Source organism: Pavona decussata, unplaced genomic scaffold (genome assembly GCF_977016875.1).
Source record: "Pavona decussata unplaced genomic scaffold, jaPavDecu1.1 SCAFFOLD_61, whole genome shotgun sequence".
Classification (NCBI taxonomy): domain Eukaryota; kingdom Metazoa; phylum Cnidaria; class Anthozoa; order Scleractinia; family Agariciidae; genus Pavona; species Pavona decussata.
The window spans coordinates 405,632-417,081 of record NW_028145482.1 but is presented as its reverse complement, the minus strand read 5'-3'; the positions used below and the strand labels follow the sequence as shown (position 1 = coordinate 417,081).

Here is an 11,450-nt window from a genome sequence, read left to right as displayed (position 1 = left end):
GGGGGTCGTTACTTTCGGGGGGTCGTTGCTATCGGAACTTTACGGTAAACTTGAAACAACAGTATTTACACACAAATGCTTTTGAAGCTAACCGCAACTGTTTCAAGCTCATTTTAACCGAAAATTAAATTTTCTAACTTTATGCTTTGAGCAATATAAGGTCTCTAATACTTGATATAACGTAACTAAATACTCGTCCGTATTTACAAATAACTGCTTTTAAAGCTAAACTAATACGTCGACGGTTATTTCTGAAGATCGATAATTTTAAATAAATTACTTTGAGCAATAAAAGAACATTCAACATTTAATATACTAATTGATAAATAGGGACGAGGGATATATTAGAATGTAATTGAATTTTAATAACTTATATACCTACTTTGTAAATATACTGATTTGGTCCATTGTTAATCACGTAAATATTGCATGGCAAGATATATGAAACGCGCGTAAATTCTGCGTATATCGGATTCTTGGAAGCATTAAATAATTTTGTGGAGAGACCTTCACCATAACCCCTAATAATAACAAATAAAATCAGGGCCGTGCCTAGGATTTTTTTTTTTTTTTTTAAGGGGGGGGGGGGGGGGCAAACTCCGCACATTCCTCCGCCAGGGGTCTCCCGTAGACAGACAAGGTTGCTAGTTGGAATTTTTTTGTATCCACCCCTACACAGAAAGTTGCCTCTAAGACCTTTAAAGAAAACAAAACACACTGAATTCACATTGAAGGGAGATTTTCTCAGTCAATTAGTTGATTTTCTTGTGATTTCGGACCAATATAGATACAAGAAATAGCACAGCAAACTCAAACACTGTGTTAGAAAAAAAAAATTCAGTTTTCCTGGCGGGGGCTGCTGCCCCCGTTGCCCCCACCCCCCCCCCCCCCCCTCCCTTAGCTATGTACGGCCCTTAAAATAAACCCCAACACAGAATCGTCACAAACCTAAAATTGAAAAACCCAATGTGCAATTTTTGAATTATAACATATTCAATCTAGTCAACGATGACAAGCAATCTAATTACCTGTCAAACAATGAACAAGTTACCACGAGCCTATGTCGCTATAGCTTGCAGCTTGGAAGGGTGAGAAATTTTGTCGTACCACAATATCCCAAACTGAAATTTGTAATGAAAGGAAGGGCGTTAGATGTACAATTCGTCTGCTTTAAGGTACATTTACAAATATTTGCTCTTGAAAATATACAAGATTTACAAGAAGGCGCGTTTCTAAGAATACAAAATTAGGCTGTGTAGCCAGGGATAAAACTTTGTTCTGCTCCTCAGACTTGACATTTTTCGAACATGTACAACTAGCTTCGCAGACTACTACAAAATGAGCAAAAGGCTTGTACAAAAGGCTAGTTCACAATCACTAGTAACAACTAACTCCTAATGATCGCTGCATGTCCATTGTTGAGGACGGTGCCTACTATTGTCACTGCACATACGTTCTGTGCATCTCGAGATACTCGGGTTTCCTATTGGTGGTGCCTACTAATACAGGAATATTTTTGCGCGATTTAAAACTATACGGAGAAAGCAGAACTTAACAAATGCTTTTGCTATCTCATAAAAAAAATTGGGGGTAGCCACGCATTTTTCAGAGATGATTAAGCTTCAATTTAGGAAAAAATCCCATACATTGCTTTATATTTTGGCGCTGTTTAGAGATATTATTGCTTAGTTATCTCTGAAAAATGCACGGTTACCCCAAATTTTCTTTTTGGATTCCAATAGCTATTGCTAAGATCTGCTTTCCCGCATAGTCATAAACCGGACAAAAATACTTCGATATTAGCAGGCACCGTCCTTAATACGTCTTTCCATTTTATGGCTGAAATATTTGGCAAGCGCTCGTACGATCGCAGCTTGCGACTGGTGACTGTATAATATGACTATCTTGAGCTAAGTTAGCCTGCGAGAGCACACGCCTTTCCAGGCTTTTGTTTCGCGGCATGCGAAACAAAAGCCGGGAAAAGAGTTTACACCGGAGGAAAAGTTTGTCAAGCATATTAACAATATTACCTGATTCGTCACGTATACAGACTGATATTCGGATTTCTAGCACCTTGATTAAATTACACTACATGTCCGGAGATTACAACTGATTGCGTCGCAAGTAAAGACGATGTTTAGCGAAAAAAGTGTGAAAATGTCCAAAATACCGTACCAAAGAGGTGCGAGAAGGACAGGATATGTATTTATTGTCCGTCAAACTCCACTTCGAATGTACCAAAAAAACAATCTCGTACTACACGAGAAAAACACGTTATGTTCCGACTAAAAGACATGAAGAGATTTATAGCGATCTACGTGACAGAAATATTTTGCATGTCCCTCGGGCAAAACAAAACAATTTAATTCCTAACGAAAAAGTCTTGGCGTTCTTTCTTTTGTCCAGAGACTTCTTCTCTGGTATAGCTCGATATTATTCGCCGTAGATTTCGCTATCAGTGCAGAATTAGCACGAAACGTCAAAAATTGTCAAGTGAGTAGCACGATACTATAAGCGCATGTAAGTCCGAATATCAGTTCCAAGCGAATTAAAACTTTTATTTCTAGCAAGATCAGCTAAACATTGAGAACGCAAAAGTCAATAAGTCTTCCGCATTTATAAGATACAAAGAATACACTTAGATTTTCGGTTTAGAAATCGGAATCGGTAGTTTTTTCAACTCACATTTTAATCCTTTTGTACAATGTTCACGCGAAAACGAATCAGAAACGGGTCACTAATCGCCTGATAACTTTTCCTCCAAGGCCCAGTTGTTCGAAAGCCGATTAACGATAATCCACGATTAAAACTTAACCGAGGTTTTAATCTCGCTCACTAAAAAAGACCTTAAAGGCTCATTTTAAGCCAATGGTAAAGAAACGTCTAAGGCAAAACTAAGCGACAAAAATCTTTTGGACGAATCCTTACGGATTAGTAAATATACTCGAGTCAAAGTTTAGGTTAACCCAGGATTAGCTTAATCGGGCTTTGAACAACTGGGCCCAGTAGTTTAATTTAAAACTGCAAAGACCGCAAGAAGCAGCACTCTGTTGCATAAGATTTCTCACATCATAAAACTAGATAATGACAACAAACATAGTTATATCGGGTCTTTATTCTAAGTATATACAATTTAACGTACGTCTAAGGTAAAAATATTCCCACGCGCGATAGATATAAACACGTCTAAGGTAAAAATATTCCCACGCGCGATAGATATAAACACGTCTAAGGTAAAAATATTCCCACGCGCGATAGATATAAACACGTCTAAGGTAAAAATATTCCCACGCGCGATAGATATAAACACGTCTAAGGTAAAAATATTCCCACGTACGATAGATATAAACATTTCGATTCAGGCCTAGCAAACACACCAATTTTCTTTTATGTACAATCTAAGGTTTATAACTGTAAGTCTTTGGTTTGAAACGAAAATACTGTACAAAATTTGGAAGAAAGGAGGTGAAGAAGGGATGATTTCAAAACCAAACGGCAAGAAACGCGACATGTTAAAGAGGCCGAGAAGAGATTGCTTAGAGTTTATACTCGAATGCCTTCTAATTTACATAACTCCGCGTTAAGTATATTAGACTCATCATTTACTTTACCCTTTATTGCCAAAAACTTTCTATAGCTAAAAATCATCGTCTTATGTTACGTCCTCTATTAACCCCAAGTTTTTAATTCCGTGTTGCCGTGAAGGAAGACATTTCAGAAACAATCCAAACTGAAAAACCACTGCAGGTGTAGTGAACAGTGTTCCGGATTCCTTAACTTCCCCTTCTAATTAACTCAGTCTGTGTTTCGGTGGAGTTCGATCACTCTCAGTTTGTTAAAGAGGCTACATCAAGGAGATTTTCACGCTTTGGGGTCAAAGGTGCAATGGGATTAAAGGTAAGTACGTCTTATCGTTCCCTTGATGTTCTTAACACCACGGGAAGAACATTTGAAATGATTTTCTCAAGGAGAGAACTACTATTATCAGTTTTTAGCGATTTCCCAAAACCCCAGGGAAGTTGCAATCCATTTTCAACCTGGCCAGTTTCAGGACACCAGTGAGGGAAATTTCAAAGAAAGCAGAACTGTATATTTTGGGTTAGCATCAATTCAAAGTATGACTTTTCCTTTTTAAAGTAATACTAAAAAGGGGCAACCTAGGGGTAAGTAGCAAACCGTTGAGGAGTGCTGAATAACGTCTGCGCATGTTCAGGATATACACGTGTTGTCACTGACTGAATCATCACTCTTAATTACTCATAACCACGCTTAAAATACACCATCACATTTATTCCATTGTGCCTTTGCCACACATCGACATCCGAATCCTAGCAGTATGCAGGATGTTTTCAGCCATATGAACTTCGTTTAATGGCCGAACTAGAAATCGGAAGGTCATAGCTTCTACTCCTGTTAGGAGAACTCGAATTATCTTTCATCCGAGTATATACAATCAATCAATCAATCAATCAATCAATCAATCAATCAATCAATCAATCAATCAATCAATCAATCAATCAATCAATCAATCAATTATCCAATCAATCAATCAATCAATCAATCAATCAAAGGTCTTTATTATGTTTCAAGCAAAAATACATGCTAAAACTGAGAAACACTTACAGTGACAATAATCAAAAGCTAGAAGTTCATCAAAACGCTACTTCATATTTAAAAAAAAAGTCTATTGATAAAACTATTTTTAAAACGCTGGGTATTGACCCTAGGAAGTTGGCTGCTTGGAACTCTGAGGCGCAATGATCTTCCTTTTATTTTGGGGAGGGAAGGATACAAAGGGTGACCAGGCATGCTAGAAATCTTCTTGAACAGCGCGAGATCTGCCTCTTCTGAAACATCATATATGTTAATTTGATAAGATATGTATTTACATTTAAGGCTGTGGAAATTTCTGGACCGTTGTTACACCTGTACGTGTGTCACTGACTGAATAACAACATCATCCTCAATTTGTAAAGGATTTGTAGAGAAGTGGTGGAGGGCTAAAACACTTAATTTTCCGATTTTTATCGCACATTCTATGGATTTAAGCTTAACATTATCCCGCATGTAGATCTTTTCACGTTTAATGTAATTCTCGTTTCTACCTTCCAAATTTTTCTTCCACCTTTTACTATAAATATTCAGAGTTGGTGCGTAGTAACCAAAACTGCTCCATGCACAAATCCTTGTACCGAAAATGGGTCTTCAACACTTAGGTCAATTTTTTTTTAAAGAAATCCGTTGGAAATCTTTAGTCAATTTAAACGATACAGTCTTAACCTACTTGTCTCGATGTGAAAGTCGAGCTTTCGAGCCCATTTTAACTCGTGAATGCGCGCATGCGCAATGGACGAGTTATCGTAATGCGGGCTAAATGCCACTCGGTCGATCTGTCATAAATTTTCAAATGTAGCGTACTCTCACTGCTCGCTTTAGGTTCTTTCCTCCTTCAATTATAAATATCCACGTCTTTTGGAGTTCGAAATTTAAAGAAAGAGCCTAAAGAACAGTCGACCGACATACGTAGTCTTTGTACGTTTTTTTTTTTTTTTGGTGACTGAAAGCGCCCCGTTAATCTTCGCTACATAGTTCGACACCCTCAACAATTTTAAGTACAAGCCGTGGACATGTTGTGTAGTGGCGTGGTGCGCTGACTTAGAAGCAAAGGGACTCGGGTTCGATCCCGAGATAACGGGAAAAAAATTTCCTTTTTTTTTTTCTTTTTCGCCTTTAAAAGCCAACCAATTCAAAGGCTCCAAACAATTTCCAAACTTGAAGCTTTCTTAGGAAAATTAACACAAAACTATTCAAGGAGCTCAGTCTTGCTGAGGAGAACGGCTAAAAATCTAAGCAGCCTAAGATGCGGAATAAATATCCGCGAGGCCCCTTATTGAGCCTGTATGGCTTATATTTCGAGCCCTGGGCCAACAAACAGAAAGCGAACAATCTTTTAAACATTGTTTAAGGCCATTGTTTAATGGTCTTAGCTCCCACGAGTCTCCTGTAGCTCAGTGGTAGAGCATCCGAACTAGTAATCGGAAAGTCTTAGGTTCGACTCCTGATAGGAGCATTTGGATTTCTTTTTTTTTTCCGAGTTTGCCTGCGTCACTTTCTAGAATAATACATCATTCTCATTCATTCACCAGGCTGGAAATATACCATCACATTTCTTTCATATACCACACGTTCGACATTCAAATCCTAGCAGTATGCAGGATGTTTGTCCCATGAACCTAGTTTAATGGCCTTAGATACCACGAGTCTCCTGTAGCTCAGTGACAGAGCATCCAAACTAGTAATCGGAAGGTCTTACGTTCGACTCCTGATAGGAGCACTCGGATTTCTCTTTTCCGAGTATGCCTGCGTCACTTTCTAGACTAACACATCATTCTCATTCATTCACCAGACTGGAAATATACCATCACATTTCTTTCATATACCACACGTTCGACATTCATATCCTAGCAGTATGCAGGATGTTTGTCCCATGAACCTAGTTTAATGGCCTTAGCTCCCACGAGTCTATCACCTCTTATCACTCGGATTTCTTTTTTCCGAGTATGCCTGCGTCACTTTCTAGAATAATACATCATTCTCATTCATTCACCAGCCGAGACTGGAAATATACCATCACATTTCTGTCATATACCACACGTTCCACATTCAAATCCTAGCAGTATGTAGGATGTTTGTCCCATGAACCTAGTTTAATGGCCTTAGCTCCCACGAGTCCCCTGTAGCTCAGTGGTAGAGCATCCGAACTAGTAATCGGAAGGTCTTAGGTTCGACTCCTGATAGGAGCACTCGGATTTTTTTTTTCGGAGTGTGCCTGCGTCACTTTCTAGAATAATACATCATTCTCATTCATTCACCAGGCTGGAAATATACCATCACATTTCTTTCATATACCACACGTTCGACATTTAAATGCTCAGTAGTAGTATGCAGGATGTTTCTCCCATGAACCTAGTTTAATGGCCTTAGCTCCCACGAGTCTCCTGTAGCTCAGTGGTAGAGCATCCGAACTAGTAATCGGAAGGTCTTAGGTTCGACTCCTTATAGGAGTACTCAAATTTCTTTTTTCCAAGTATGCCTGCGTCAGTTTCTAGAATGATACATCATTCTTATTCATTCACCAAGCTGGAAATATACCATCACATTTCTTTCATATACCACACGTTCGACATTCAAATCCTAACAGTATGTAGGATGTTTGTCCCATAAACCTAGTTTGATGGCCTTAGCTCCCACGAGTCTCCTGTAACTCAGTGGTAGAGCATCCAAACTAGCACAGTGTAATCAACAGGTTTTAAGGTTGACTCCTGATAGGAGCTCTCGGATTTCTTTTTTTTTCCAAATATGCCTGCGTCACTTTCTAGAATAATACATCATTCTCATTCATTCACCTGGCTGGAAATATACCATCACATTTCTTTCATATACCATACGTTCGACATTTAAATCCTAGCAGTATGCAGGATGTTTGTTCCCGATATGAACCTGGTTTAATGGCCTTAGCTCCCACGAGTCTCCTGTAGGTCAGTGGTAGAGCATCCGAACTAGTACAGTGTAATCGGAAGGTCTTAGGTTCGACTCCTGATAGGAGCATTAGGATTTCTTTTTTCCGAGTATGCCTGCGTCACTTCTAGAATAATACATCATTCTCATTCATTCACCAGGCTGAAAATATACCATCACATTTCTTTCATATACCACACGTTCCACATTCAAATCCTAGCAGTATGCAGGATGTTTGTCCCATGAATCTAGCTTAATGGCCTTAGCTCCCACGAGTCTCCTGTAGCTCAGTGATAGAGCATCCGAACTAGTAATCGGAAGGTCTTAGGTTCGACTCCTGTTAGGAGCACTTGGATTTCTTTTTTTTTTTTCTGAGTATGCCTGCGTCACTTTCTAGAATAATACATTATTCTCATTCATTCACCAGCCTGGAAATATACCATCACATTTCTTTCATATACCACACGTTCCACATTCAAATCCTAGCAGTATGCAGGATGTTTGTCCCACGAATCTAGTTTAATGGCCTTAGCTCCCACGAGTCTCCTGTAGCTCAGTGATAGAGCATCCGAACTAGTAATCGGAAGGTCTTGGGGTTCGACTCCTGATAGGAGCACTCGGATTTCTTTTTTTTCTGAGTATGCCTGCGTCACTTTCTAGAATAATACATTATTCTCATTCATTCACCAGGCTGGAAATATACCATCACATTTCTTTCATATACCACACGTTCGACATTCAAATCCTAGCAGTATGCAGGATGTTTGTCCCATCAACCTAGTTTAATGGCCGTAGCTTTCAGAAGTCTCCTGTAGCTCAGTGATAGAGCATCCGAACTAGTAATCGGAAGGTCTTAGGTTCGACTCCTGATAGGAGCACTCGGATTTCTTTTTTCCGAGTATGCCTGCGTCACTTTCTAGAATAATACATCATTCTCATTCATTCACCAGGCTGGAAATATACCATCACATTTCTTTCATATACCACACGTTCGACATTCAAATCCTAGCAGTATGCAGGATGTTTGTCCCATGAATCTAGTTTAATGGCCTTAGCTCCCACGAATCTCCTGTAGCTCAGTGGTAGAGCATCCGAACTAGTAATCAGAAGGTCTTAGGGTCGACTCCTGATAGGAGCACTCGGATTTTTTTTTTCTGAGTATGCCTACGTCACTTTCTAGAATAATACATTATTCTCATTCATTCACCAGGCTGGAAATATACCATCACATTTCTTTCATATACCACACGTTCGACATTCAAATCCTAGCAGTATGCAGGATGTTTGTCCCATCAACCTAGTTTAATGGCCGTAGCTTTCAGAAGTCTCCTGTAGCTCAGTGATAGAGCATCCGAACTAGTAATCGGAAGGTCTTAGGTTCGACTCCTGATAGGAGCACTCGGATTTCTTTTTTCCGAGTATGCCTGCGTCACTTTCTACACTAACACATCATTCTCATTCATTCACCAGACTGGAAATATACCATCACATTTCTTTCATATACCACACGTTCGACATTCATATCCTAGGAGTATGCAGGATGTTTGTCCCATCAACCTAGTTTAATGGCCTTAGCTCCCACGAGTCTATCACCTCTTATCACTCGGATTTCTTTTTTCCGAGTATGCCTGCGTCACTTTCTAGAATAATACATCATTCTCATTCATTCACCAGACTGGAAATATACCATCACATTTCTTTCATATACCACACGTTCCACATTCAAATCCTAGCAGTATGTAGGATGTTTGTCCCATGAACCTAGTTTAATGGCCTTAGCTCCCACGAGTCTCCTGTAGCTCAGTGGTAGAGCATCCGAACTAGTAATCGGAAGGTCTTAGGTTCGACTCCTGATAGGAGCACTCGGATTTTTTTTTTCGGAGTGTGCCTGCGTCACTTTCTAGAATAATACATCATTCTCATTCATTCACCAGGCTGGAAATATACCATCACATTTCTTTCATATACCACACGTTCGACATTTAAATGCCCAGTAGCAGTATGCAGGATGTTTGTCCCATGAACCTTGTTTAATGGCCTTAGCTCCCACGAGTCTCCTGTAGCTCAGTGATAGAGCATCCGAACTAGTAATCGGAAGGTCTTAGGTTCGACTCCTGATAGGAGCACTCGGATTTCTTTTTTTTCTGAGTATGCCTGCGTCACTTTCTAGAATAATACATTATTCTCATTCATTCACCAGGCTGGAAATATACCATTACATTTCTTTCATATACCACACGTTCGACATTCAAATCCTAGCAGTATGCAGGATGTTTGTCCCATGAACCTAGTTTAATGGCCTTAGATACCACGAGTCCCCTGTAGCTCAGTGATAGAGCATCCGAACTAGTAATCGGAAGGTCTTAGGTTCGACTCCTGATAGGAGCACTCGGATTTTTTTTTTTCTGAGTATGCCTACGTCACTTTCTAGAATAATACATTATTCTCATTCATTCACCAGGCTGGAAATATACCATCACATTTCTTTCATATACCACACGTTCCACATTCAAATCCTAGCAGTATGCAGGATGTTTGTCCCATGAACCTAGTTTAATGACCTTAGCTGCCAGGAGTCTCCTTTAGCTCAGTGGTAGAGCATCCGAACTAGTAATCAGAAGATCTTAGGTTCGACTCCTGATAGGAGCATTAGGATTTCTTTTTTCCGAGTATGCTTTTTTCACTTTCTAGAATAATACATCATTCTCAATGTTTTAAACCTTGACACTATTTACTTCTGCATTCACGAGTTGGCTCACAGGAGCCTTTGATATGACATCAAAAAACATCATTCAGTGGCACTTGTGAAACTATTGCTAAATTTCATGACATTAATAAACTAACAGATTCTTTCTTTTATTAGCGTGGTGGTGAATAGTTTACACAATAATCATGCAGTAATGTCATTATTCAACGACGCGTAACCTGTTTCAAGATTACAACACCATTCGCCAATCAGAGAGCAGCTTATTTGGCTGCTGCAAACCCTGTTAGATGGTCAACATGCACCATGCGTAGCTGCCTCCTTCCTCCTCAGAACATGAGGTATTCAACAGGTTTCAACCCTTATCACTCCTGTACTACCGTACTCTCTTGACTCTAGGGTAACAATCCCAGGAAGGTATTTTATGGACCCCTCCTTCAAATCAGTTGGCTGGGCTTCAATCCCTTGGCATTTAAAAAGTGAAAAGTACAGAGGTAAGTTATTTTAAGTCATAGAGGTACGTACAGAAAAAACAACTTGACCAGTAACAAAGACAAAGAAGAGTGACAAGGAAGTCTCAAAGGAACACCTGTGAGCATGCAAAAATACAAACAAGTGAAGCATCTTTAGAAGGTATTTCAACAGGGAGCCCACGTCGTAGAGGGTGGTTTTCGGGGTTTTCAGCGGGGCCCTGCAATAAATAAAAAAAAAAAATTAAACAAAAAAACAAAGTGGTAAAAAATTCAAACAAAAACATAAAAATGCCTTTAAGCTGAGAAAAATGTTGCAAGCAAGTCTGCACAATTAGTCTTGATTTATCTTAAATTTCGTTGACCGAGTGATACACGTTTTGGGAGCCAATTACACAGAATAGTAAAAGCAAAACCAGAGCAAACAGAAAAACTAGTTTTGATACTTAATTGAAGGTTAATCGGCGTCCATCAAATCTGGGCCATTGCGTGCTTTAAGAGCTATCCCTCCACTATTCTCTGCACCAACTCTCAGATTTCCTAAAAAGAAAGGATGAACCAAACTGAAAGTGATACACAGGGTACATCATACACTTCTCGACATTTCAATCCTGATTTTGGAGCCGCCAAAGATCTATTCCATCGCGTTAATGGCTACATAGATCATTTTTGCCCGTGTGAGTGATTTTTCGGTCGCACAAAAAAATTATTACCTGTATCATACGTAATAAGTCAGCCATAACTTCACAAGCCGAGAA

At 39.4% G+C, this 11,450-nt stretch overlaps 1 long non-coding RNA gene across 2 annotated transcripts; it reads left to right on the top strand.

Annotated features, from left to right (window-relative positions):
• The first annotated feature begins 5 nt into the window (after positions 1–5).
• On the top strand, positions 6–10,954 carry LOC146478940 (uncharacterized). Of its 2 annotated transcripts, none has more exons than XR_014864999.1 (3): positions 6–3,191; positions 3,318–7,587; positions 8,376–10,954. It is a non-coding gene; the product is annotated as an uncharacterized LOC146478940 (long non-coding RNA). The 2 variants fall into 2 exon arrangements; XR_014864998.1 differs by having other exon boundaries at positions 3,318–8,113.
• The last annotated feature ends 496 nt before the right edge of the window (positions 10,955–11,450 follow it).